Here is a 12043-nt window from a genome sequence, read left to right as displayed (position 1 = left end):
CCCAGCGGGCGGGGTGTGGGTGGAGGGCCTGGCCCGGCCTGCGTGGGACGCGGACCGCTTCGCCGGCGGTGGGGGCGGCCCAGCCAAGGTCCAGGCACAACCTGGGCAGAAGTTCTCAGCCGAAGAAGAGCGCGGTGTGGGCGCTGCGGAGGGGGCGCCGGGGCGACAGGAGCTATAAATAGTGGGGCGAGCCTGGGTCCTGTCACACACACTTAATTTAGCGAGCAGGCAGACCAATTCTCATTTTTAAAAAGTAACTTGTTCCAGGGCGCTTGAGATTTGGCCAGGCTCAAGATGCTGGGGTCGTGTGTCCCCGTGGGCCACGGGCCGCCCGCTCCAAGCTCCAACTGTCCTGGGGACCGAATGCCAGTGCATGGCCTCACCTGCTGGTCTGCACTGGGGTGGAGGCTTTCGTCTCTGAAACCGCAGGATTGGATTTACTTAAAAGGGTTTAGCTGGGGCAGGCGGAGAAGGGGATATTTAATAAATAGTCAAATTTAAGGCGGGTGCCTGTGGATCAGGCCTGTAATCCTAGCTACTTGGGAGGCTGAGAGCTGAGGATCACAGTTCAAAGCTAGCCCGGGTAGGAAAGTCCATGAGACTATCTCCAATGAACCACCTGAAAACTGGAAGTGGTGCTGTGGCTCAAGTGCTAGAGTACTAGCCTTGAACTGAAGAGCGCAGGGACAGCGCCCAGGCCCAGAGTTCACCCAGTTAAATGTCAGTGCTCTTTCTAATGGCTGAAACTGATCTCAAAATAATCCTTATGAGTAATACATGCATTTTATAAATGGGGCAAAATTTGACTTTGTTTTTTCCCCCCAGTCTCTATAAGGAGCCGCACTTAGAGCGACGTACTTGCTCTACAAAACCAGTTTATTTTGTTGAGATCTTTCTTGGATTTCAGGTTTTTCCAAAAAGAAATCAGAGTGTGAAGGCATATTTAAAGTGTCTTTTTCCTTTTGCAAGTTAGAGGAATATGTAATATGTAGTGTTTATGTGAACTTAGGTTTTATGTGTGTGTGTATGTTTGTTGATGGTTAATTGGAGATAAGAATCTAAAAGACAGGGCTGGGAAGGTGGCTCAGTGGTAGAGCACTTGCCTTGCATGCTTGAGGCCCTGGGTTCAATTCCTCACCACCACATAAGAAAAAAAAAAGCCAGAAGTGGCGCTGTGACTCAAGTGGTAGAGCACTAGCCTTGAGCTGAAGAGCTGAGGGACGGTGCCCAGGCCCAGAGTTCAGGCCCCACGACCAGACCCAAAATTTAAAAAAAAAAAAAAAAAATCTAAAAGACTTTCTTGCTTGGAGTTGGCTTCAAACAGATCCATAGATTTCACCCTCCTGAGAAGCTAAGATTACAGACATGAGCCACCAGTGCCCAGCTTAGACAGCCTAGACTTAGTTTTTTTTAAATTGTGAAATATCATAGAAGCTTTTTTTTTTTTTTTTTTGTCGGTTGTGGGGCTTAAACTCTGGGCCTGGGCGCTGTCCCCGCACTCTTCAGCTCAAGGCCAGTGCTCTACCGCTTGAGCCACAGTGCCACTTCCAGTTTTCTGGTGGTTAATTGGAGATGAATCTCATGGACTTTCCTGCCCAGGCTGGCTTTGAACAGCAGTCCTCAGATCTCAGCCTCCTGAGTAGTTAGATTACAGGTGAGAGCCACTGGCACTTGGTTTATGGAAGGTTTTAAATAATACTTTCCTCCAGCTGGGAATGTGGCTTAGTGGTAGAGTGCTTTCCTCACATGCATGAAGCCCTGGGTTCAATTCCTCAGCACCACATAAACAGAAAAGGCCAGAAGTGGTGCTGTGGCTCAAGTGGTAGAGTCCTATAGCCTTGAGCACAGAGAGGCTCAAGGACCAGGACTGGCAAAAACAAAACAAAACACACACACACACACACACACACACACACACACACACACACACACACACAAAACTTGAGTTTCTATTCTCTGAGAAGCACAAAATAGTTTCCATTTACTTTTCTCCACAAGTATGTGCATTTCTTTTTTTAATGTTATTTTCTTGTAAAGATGCTGTACAGAGAGGCTACATTTCTTAATACTTGTAGTGAAACATTGTATTTTATTATTAACAGTGGAAATATAAAGCACCAGTGGCTCACACCTGTAATTCTAGATACTCAGGAAGCTGAGATCTGAGGATTAAGGTTTGAAGCAGCTAGAGCAAGAAAGTTTGTGAAACTCTTACCGCCAATTAACCACCAAAAAGCTGGAAGTAGATCTGGGGCTCAAGCAGTAGAGCACCAGCTTTGAGAAGAAAAAGCTGAAGGACAAGGCTCATGCCCTGAACTCAATCCCTAGGACAAGCACAAAAAAAAAAAAAAAAGAAAGAAAGAAAAAAGAAAGAAAGAGGGCTGGGAAGATGGCTCAGTGGTAGAGTGCTTGCATTGCATGCATGAGGCCCTGGGTTCGATTCCTCAGCACCACATAAGCAGAAAAATAAAAGTTGGAAGTGGCGCTGTGGCTCAAGTGGTAGAGCACTAGCCTTGAGCTGAAGAGCTGAGGGACAGCACCCAGGCCCAGAGTTCAGGACCATGACAGGACCCCCCTCCCAAATAAAAAAGGAAAGAAAGAAAATATAATATTGCAATGATTCTCAACTTTTTACTTAAAATGATGTTATGTAGCTAAAACATTTGTTCACCATCTTCATAGCATTATTCAATAGAAACCCAAATGTCTGAGGGATAGATATAGAAAATGGGATGTAGAGCTGGGAATGTGGCTTAGTGATCGAATGCTCACCTAGCATGTATGAAGCCCTGGGTTTGATTCCTCAGTACCGCATAAAGGCCAGAAGTGGGGCTGTGGCTCAAGTGGTAGAGTGCTAGCCTTGAGCAAAAGCAGCTCTGGGACAGTGCCCAGGCCCTGAGTTCAAGCCCCAGGACTGGCAAAAAAAAGAAAAAAAAAGAAAGAAAAGAAAATGGGGTGTATACATATAGTGCAATGTTATTTTTTGTCTTAAAATGAGGAAATTCTAGCAGGATGTCAGTGGTTCATGCCTGTAATCCTAGCTACTCAGGAGACTGAGATCTGAGGATCACAGTTCAAAACCAGCTCAGGCAAAGTCCATGAGACTCTTATCTCCAAGTAACCACCAAAAACCCAAAAGTGGGGTTATGAGTCAAGTGATAGAATGCCAGCCTTGAACAAAGTAAGCCAAGTGAGAGTGCAAAGCCCTAAGTTCAAGCCCCACGACTGGAACAAAACAAAAGCAGTACAACAAGAACTGTATACTTAAAATGGTGAAATTAGTCAATTAAGTTATGTCTATTTTACAATTTTATATGATCTTGTGTAAATAACAAAATTAAGATGGTGGTTCCTTATTCCCATTACATATTTTGTAGGTAGACAAGGTGTTAGAAGTGTGATTTTTAGTTGTAATGGTGGTTTGCTTCTCATTTTGTTTTAAGAAAGATTGTATGGAAGATAATTTCAGGAGGAAATAACATATATAGGTGCATATACACATAAGCTAAATTACAGCAATAGATAGATCCCATTTCTACGTTCTAATAACATTTGTATCAAAGAAAGCACATTTATTTAAACTTCTTAGCTCAGACTGCCTGGATACCAAGAGACTTTTCTCTCCCTCACTTTTCCCATTTGATATAAGATATGCTTGCCGTGGCTGCCATCTAGTGGTCATATCACAAACTGCTTCCAAGGCCTGAAAAACTGAATGACTTTTTGTGCTTTGCATAAGCACAAATATTTGTGTAACCACAAACATTTGTTATAATATTTAATATAACATCAAATTTGTTAATATTTGTATAACCACAAATATTTGTTAAATGAATCTGTCCTTTCTGTCCTTTTTCTATGTGGCAGATGTGAGCCACTAGTGCCCAGCTAAACCGACCCACCGTCTGTCCGTCTTTCCTTCCTTCCTTCTCTCCTTCCTTCCTTCCTTCCTTCCTTCCTTCCTTCCTTCCTTCCTTCCTTCCTTCCTTCCTTCCTTCCTTCCTTCCTTCCTTTTTTTTTTTTTGTCAGTTGTGGGGCTTGAACTCTGGGCCTGGGTGCTGTCCCTCAGCTCTTTAGCTGAAGGCGAGCGCTCTACCACTTGAGCTACAGCGCCACTTCCGGTTTTCTGGTGGTTTATTGGAGATAGGAGTCTCACAGTCTTTCCTTCCCGGGCTGGCTTTGAACCGCATCCTCAGATCTCAGCCTCCTGAGTAGCTAGGATTACAGGTGTGAGCCACCAGCGCCCGGCTCCTTCCTTCCTTTCTTCCTTCCTTCCTTTTCCTTCTTTCTCTTTTCTTCTTTCCTTCTCTTTCTTCCTTTCCTACCCTTTTCTTGCTTTTTGTGCCAGTCCTGGGGCTCGAACTCAGGGCCTGGGCACTAGCTCAAGGCTAGTGTTTCTACCACTTTGAGCCATAGCACCATTTCCAGCTTTTTGATAGTTACTTGAAAATAAGAGTTTCATGGACTTTCCTGTCTAGTTTGGCGTCAAACCTTGATTCTCAGATCTCAGCCTTTTGAGTAGGTTTACAGGCATGAGCCATTGACATCTGGTCTAAACCTTATTTCTTAAAATATTCTGGTTTCTGATTTTATGTTATTGGCATTAGAAAATGTATAGGCTGTTTTCTTTACCAGCTCTTGCAAGATCATGAAAATATAGGAGGTAATTTTGAAGAAGCAGTTGCAATCAGAAGGAAAGTATGAACATGCAATGTTCAGTGTCTTATTTTGCATATGATATTAAAATGTGTTCCCCTCATATGGACTTTGCAGGCCTTGGAAATATACACTATGGGAATTCTCAGATGACTTGTATAAAATATTAGCTGGACAATCTATTTATTCTAGAAAACTAAGAGATTAGAAAACGGAGCAGACAGCTCAGTGATCAGAGGGTAGTAGAGTGCTGGAAGTCAGTAGAAGTACAGATTTTCTAGAACCACGAGGGTGCTGGGCATATCCTTTGAAACTGTTCTTTCTTTTGTATGTTGCATTTGTTTCATGTTGTTGAGACAAGTTCTCCCATGTAGCCCAGGCTAGCCTATAATTGTTGATACTCCTGCTTCTGCCTCCCAACTTCTGGGCTTATAGGCATGCACCACCACACCTGGCAGGTATGTACATTTTCAATACTTAATTATTTGCAAGACTAGTCAGGATGAAAGTGTGATAAGCCATGTAAGCAAAAATATTCAGAGAACCCTGCTGTGGAGGATGAGCATACTTCCTGAGCTCTGCACCAATGTGAATGCAAATATTTGGAAGTCAATTAAGACAGAACTTAATTAATGCTCAATTAATATTGGTTGAATGCGACCGCTAGTAGAAGAAGGGTCTTAAAAACAAGGAGGAAAACAGATGACAACACAAGACAACAAGGATATAGAAGTCTTGGCCTGCTCAATTATCCTCACACAGCCAGCACCATCTTGCTATTCTCATGCCCTTGAGAATTGAAGACATGCTGACCAGATTTGATGTGCACAACTGCAATCCAGCTCCTTAGAGGCTTAGGCGGGAAGATCTCAAGTTCTAGGCCAGCTTGGGCTATAGAGTGAGATCCTGGCTCAAAAGCAAACAAGTGAGCGATGAAACAGGGGCAGTGGCTCAGTCCTAGCTACTCAGGAAGTTGAGATCAGGAGGGCTGCACTTCCAGGATAGCCTGGGCAGAAAGATTCACGAGACTCCATCTCAGTGGAAGAAGCGAGTCACAGTGGTACATGCCTATCATCTTAGCCATGACAGCAGGAAACATAAGACAGGAGAATCAAGGTCTAGATCTGGCCACATGGAAAAACCCAGACTCTATCTCAAACATAACTTGTAAAAAAATGGATTGGTGAAGTGGCTTAAGTGATAGAACCTGCCTAGCAAATGTGAGGCTCATACAAAACAAAAAAATCACCCAGACATCCTTGGGATGTCACCTTCAAGTTTTCAAAGTGCCACCATGCCTGGTTTTTTCTTGATCTTTCTTGAGTGCCACAGCTTAAGAGGAAACATGGCTGGTACCAATGGCTTACACATGTAACCCTAGCTCAATAGAAATTTGAGGACCATGTTTTGAAGCCAACCAGGGAAGGAAAGACTGTGAGATTCTTATCTCCAATTAACCTCCAAAAAAGCAATAGTAGAACTCCCTCCCTCTCTCCCTCCCTCCCTCCCTCCTTCCCTTCCTCCCTTCTTTCCTCCCTCCCTCCCTCCTCCCTCCCTCCTCCCTCCCTCCCTCCCTCTCTCCCTCTCTCTCTCCCTTCCTTCCTTCCATCTTTCTTTCTTTCCTTCCTTCCTTCCTTCCTTCCTTCCTTCCTTCCTTCCTTCCTTCCTTCCTTCCTTCCTTCCTATCTTTCTTTTCTTCTTTCTTTCTTTCTTTCTTTCTTTCTTTCTTTCTTTCTTTCTTTCTTTTCTTTCTTTCTTTCTTTCTTTCTTTCTTTCTTTCTTTCTTTCTTTCTTTCTTTTCTTTCCCTCTCTCCCTCCCTCCCTCCCTCCCTTTCTCTCTTTCTTTCCTCTCTCTCTCTCTTTCTTTCTTCTAATCTTGGGTTGTTAATTGGAGATAAGAGTCTCACGGACTTTCCTGCCTGGGCTGGCTTTGAACCATGATCCTCAGATCTCAGCCTCCTGATCAGCTAGGATTACAGGCATGAGCCGCTGTCTCCTGGTTTAGGAATCATTTTGTTTGCATTATAGAGAGGAAACAATGTAAGCATGGGGGGGTTAAAGATTTACAAGTGTATCTCACTGCTAGTGGGTTACTTATGAGAGTAGGAACTCAGACCTTGGGAATGTAAATCTACCTTTTTGTTGTTGCTGTTGCTGGTACTGGCTTGAATCCAAGTCCTGAAGCTCTGGCTTGGCCTTTTCTGCTGAAGACTGATGCTCTACTACTTAAGTAACATCTTCACTTCCAGCTTTTTGCTGGTTCATTAGAGATTAGAATCTCATAAACTTGGCTCCTTGAACTGGTTTTGAACAATGGTCCTCAGATGTCAGTCTCCTGAGTAGCTAGAATTACAGGTATGAGCCATCAGTGCCTGACAATATGCTTTCTGTTTGGCATATGGAGATAAATGGTTGAATCTAGTGTAAGACTCCTGGATTTGAGGCCTGGGGTTTAAAAATCTGATTTCAACTCCAGGCGGTCCAGTTATTAAAGTGCCTGCCAGTTGTGGCCTCTCAAATCTGTTGAGTGGACTGAAGTTCAAAGCAAATTTCTCTTGGGACACAATCCAAAGTATCTCCAGAAACTGCAGAACACTAACAGTATCAAAGGCAAAAACTACAGACGGTGGAGAAAGGGTAAACACAGCCAGAGACCCTTCCTGAAAAAAAGAGGACCAGAGAAGACTCATTGAGTAAGCACTTAGCATGCTAGTCCCTGGGCTGAGATCTGTACAGTAGCTCATTAACCCTCTCAGGAACCCACTGAAGGTTTACAGGAATCCTGCTTCCCAGTGAAGAAATGGAAGCTCAAAAAGAAGAATGAGCTTTCCCAAGGCCACACAGTTATTGCATGGCTGAGCCAGAACAGCCCCAGCTCTGCTCTTAAGCAGCCATATACAAATGGCTTACCAACCAGGATGCCTCCGGAGGCAATTTCCTCATGGTGCTAACATTTCCCAGAGTGAACTTCACCAAGCCTAGATGCAACAGTCCACAAGCAGCCTACATTGGATCACTTCCAGCTCCCAGGTGTAAACCTGTACAGCAGGTCACTATAAGGAATGCCACAGGCAGTTGTAACACAATGGAAATTATGAGTGTTTGTGAAGATAGCTAGACATAGAACAGGCCCTATAGGATAGGAATATACTCAGATCTATTGCAATCTTTTTTTTTTTTTTTTTTTTTTTGGTGGTGGTGGGGCTTGAACTTGGCCTGAGTGCTGTCCCTGAGCTCTTCAGCTCAAGGCTAGTGCTCTACCACTTGAGCCACAGAACCACTTCTAGTTTTCTGGTGGTTAATTGGAGGTAAGAGTCTCATGGACTTTCCTGCCCAGGCTGGCTTTGAACAGCGATCCTCAGGCCTCAGCCTCCTGAGTAGCTAGGATTACAGGCCTGAGTCACTGTCACCTGGCTCCATTACAATTTTATAGATCTATCATCCTTAGATGGTCCATTACTGATTGAAATGCCACTTTGTACCAGACCATGTCTCTACCATACCAGAAATGTCAAGAATATTAGTTAGGGTGTTTGGGGGTACATGGGTCTCAGAGAGGGTGGTCAGGGAATTTCTTTTGTGCAGAGAGGGTGAAGACAACCTTTGAAAGAAAAGGATGGGTTCAGGGTGTTTAGGGGCTTTTTTTGGTGCTGGTACTGGGGCTTGAACTCAGAGCTTCATGCTCTCACTTGGTTCTGTAGCTCAAAACTGACACTCTAGTACTGGAGACACACCTCTACTTCCTGCTCTTTTTTTTCTGGTTAGTTGGAGAAAAGAGTTTCACAGAGTTTTCTGCTGGGGCTGGGTTCCAATTGTGATCCTCAGATCTCAGCCTCTTGAGTAGCAAGGATTACAAACATGAGCTACCAGCACCTGGCTTGAGTTCAGGTTTAATTAAGGCTGAAAATATTAGCACACAGTATGGAAGCATTAAACAAAACCTACCGGATGACCCAGTTGATTTTGGAAGCTTGTCAAGTGCATTTCAGGGCCATCCTGTATAAAGTGCAGGGGAAGCTGGGGGTGGGGTGGTGGGGGAGGATGTATCTCCCAGTTACTAGATGGAAGGCCAGAGTCAGCCCCACAGGCTTTGAAGAAGAGTAGGGAGGAGTTGTGTGAACCCCGTACACCAATCCTGCTCTCTGAAGCAACTTTTGTTTTTCCAGGGAGGACCAGGAAGAGTAACTCTATTCTTAAAAGTTCCCTTTTAAATGAGTTGGTTTGATTTCAAGGTGTTACAGAATTGTAGAACAAACAGTACGCTGGCAGGAATCTAGGCAGGGTTTACTTTATTATTATTTATTTATTTATTACTATTTTTTTTGTTGTTGTTGGTTGGTTGGGGAGCTTGAATTCAGGGCCTAGCTGCTGTCCTTGAGCTTTTTTTGTTCTACCACTTTGAGCCACAGCATCACTTCGGGTTTTTCTGTGGTTAATTGGAGATAAGAGTCTCGTGGACTTTCCTGCCCAGGCTGGTTTTAATCATGATCCTCATATCTTAGCCTTCTGAGTAGCTAGGATTATAGATGTGAGCCACCAGTTCCCAGCTTGGTTTGCTTTAAATTCACAATGGAGATAGGAAAGCTGATATACATGGCTGATAAACTAGAGGCAATGAGACACTGTAGGATTTTTTAAAAGATTATTCTTCATGTATGTGGACTTCTAGACAAAACTTCATTTTACCTATAGGTGGCAAAGATGCTATGGCAGGAAATCCAGATGTTGAATGGGAATGGAATCAAGGGTCACCATCATCTCAGGGACAAGGAACAGTTTACTTGTTGCCAGATTTCTTAATTCCACCTGTGTCCAGAAGACTTGACAGGAAAGATCAAGTGGATGAAAGGAAGGAAATAGACAGAGACCTCAACAGATTAGGCCAGGACTGAATCATCACTGCACAGGGCCTCCATTGTAACACCAGGCAGAGTCAGAGAAACAAGAAGCGAGGGCAATGGGGGTTTTAGGGCTTAAATACAGTTATCAGGGGTTTTTGGATTTGTAACTGTCCGTGGCAGATGGTGCACTTTCACCTGCGGGGTGAGGTTTTGCTGACAATGCAAGTACAGGGATAGGATTCTGGGGAGGAGATTTTCAAGAGGGGTCCTCGGGGAGGGTGGCCAGCGGGCCACGGGAGCAACCTTGAGTTAGGAGAACAAAACAGATTCTCATTAGGGCCCTTCCCCTATGTCTTTGCTTTCAGTCACTCAAATTTCCTCAGTCCCTCTTTCTGCTTTTGCTTGAAAGACTTTTCTTCTTCAACCACCTCCTTGGTGCATTTCTTGGGCTGTTTCAGGGGCTTCTTGCCACTTTTGTGACTGGATATGGTGAGAGCTGAATCATTCTTTCTCTCTTTTTTCCTTCCTTCCTTCCTTCCTTCCTTCCTTCCTTCCTTCCTTCCTTCCTTCCTTCCTTCCTCCCTCCTTCCCTCCCTCCCTCCCTTCTCTTTCTTTCTTTCTTTCTTTCTTTCTTTCTTTCTTTCTTTCTTTCTTTCTTTCTTTCTTTCTTTCTTTCTTTCTTTCTTTCTTTCTTCCTTCCTTCCTTTCTTCCTTTCTTCCTTTCTTCCTTTCTTCCTTCCTTTCTTTCTTTCTTTCTTTCTTTCTTTCTTTCTTTCTTTCTTTCTTTCTTTCTTTCTTTCTTTCTTTCTTTCTTTCTTTCTTTCTTTCTTTCTTTCTTCCCACCCTGAAAGTAGAACTCTGGGCCTGGGTATTGTCCCTGAGCTTTTGTACTCAAGGCTAGCACTCTGCCATTTGAGCCACAGCTCTACTTCCAGCTTTTTGTGGTTAATTGGAGACAAGAGTCTCATGGATTTTCTTACCTGAGCTGGCTTTGAACTGTGATCCTCACATCTCAACTTCCTGAGTAGCTTGGCTTACAGGTGTGAGGCACCAGCGTGGGATTTTGAGTTTGTTTGTTTGTCCGAGGGCTTGAACTCAGTGGCTGGGCACTGTCCCTGAGTTTTGTGCTCAAGGCTGGTGCTCTACCACTTTGAACCACAGTGCCATTTCTGGATTTTTTTAAAGTACTTAGTTGAAGTTAAGAGTCTCATAGACCTTTCTATCATTTTGGCTTTGAGCCATGATCCTTAGATTTGAGATTCCAGAGTAGTTAGAATTACAAGTGTGAGCCACCAATGCCCATCTCTTTTTTACTTTTTACTTCTTTTCTAATGGTGTATTTTCTTTTTTCTTTCTTTCTTTTTTTTTTTTTTGGATCTGGTCATAGGGCCTGAACTCTGGGCCTGGGCGCTGTCCCTCAGCTCTTCAGCTCAAGGCTAGCGCTCTACCACTTGAGCCACAGCGCCACTTCCGGCTTTTTTCTTTTTGCTTATGTGGTGCTGAGGAATCGAACCCAGGGCCTCAGGCATGCAAGGCAAGTGCTCTACCACTGAGCCACCTTCCCAGCCCTCTAATGGTGTGTTTTCTCTTCCTTGTGTCCCCCTTTGTGTGTGTGTGTGTGTGTGTGTGTGTGTGTGTGTGTGTGTGTGTGTTGGTACTGAGTCTTGAACTCGGGACTTCACTTGTCTTTAAGCCATACCTGCACTTCTGGCTTTTTGCGGGTTAATTGTAATTAGGAGTGTCACAGCCTATCCTCCCTGAGCTGGCTTTGAACTGTCATCCCCAGATCTCAGCCCTCTGAGAGCTAGAATTATAGGTCTAAACTATCAGTGCCCAACTTTCCCTTGTCTTTATAAAATCTTTTCGTCATAGACACTAAACGCCATAGATATTTGGGTCCCTTCTATATGAAGTTGAACTGAATTCGCTTAGAAACTGCACACATCCTCCTGTGACTTTAAATAATCTCTAGCTAGCTAATGACACCAAATACAATGTAAATACTACATAAATAGTTGTTTAGCTTATAGTTTAAGGAGTAATGACAAGAAAAGCCTGTACATGCCTGGCACTGATGTAATTTTCTTTCTGAATATTTCTCAGAAACATTTTTGAGTGCTTGTGCAGGAAATTGAATCCTGAATACAGAACCCATGGACACTAGTGGGTGCTGGTGGCTCATACCTATAATGCTAGCTACATAAGAGGCTGAGATCTGAGGATACAGGTTCCAAGCCAGCTCAGGCAAACAAATCTGTGAGATTCTTATCTCCAAGTTATTAGCAAAAAGTCAGAAGAAGAGCTGTAGTTCGAGGTAAAGCGCCAGCCTTGAATGGAGAAAGGCCTAGCAAGAGTGTGAGGCCCTGACTTCAAATCCTAGTACCAACAGAGAGAGACAGAGAGAGAGAGAGAGAGAGAGAGAGAGAGAGAGAGCACTCATGTTAAGCTGGAAATAACAGGTTAAACATGTAAAGTGCTAGGGATGTGGCATTTCCCTAAGTAGTGAATTTCTCAAATGTTGAAAGAGTCCACTGCAAAACAAGCCT

Source organism: Dipodomys spectabilis, unplaced genomic scaffold, assembly GCF_019054845.1.
Source record: "Dipodomys spectabilis isolate Male_0828 unplaced genomic scaffold, ASM1905484v1 ptg000095l, whole genome shotgun sequence".
NCBI classification, from domain to species: Eukaryota; Metazoa; Chordata; class Mammalia; order Rodentia; family Heteromyidae; genus Dipodomys; species Dipodomys spectabilis.
This window is presented reverse-complemented; position numbering follows the sequence as displayed.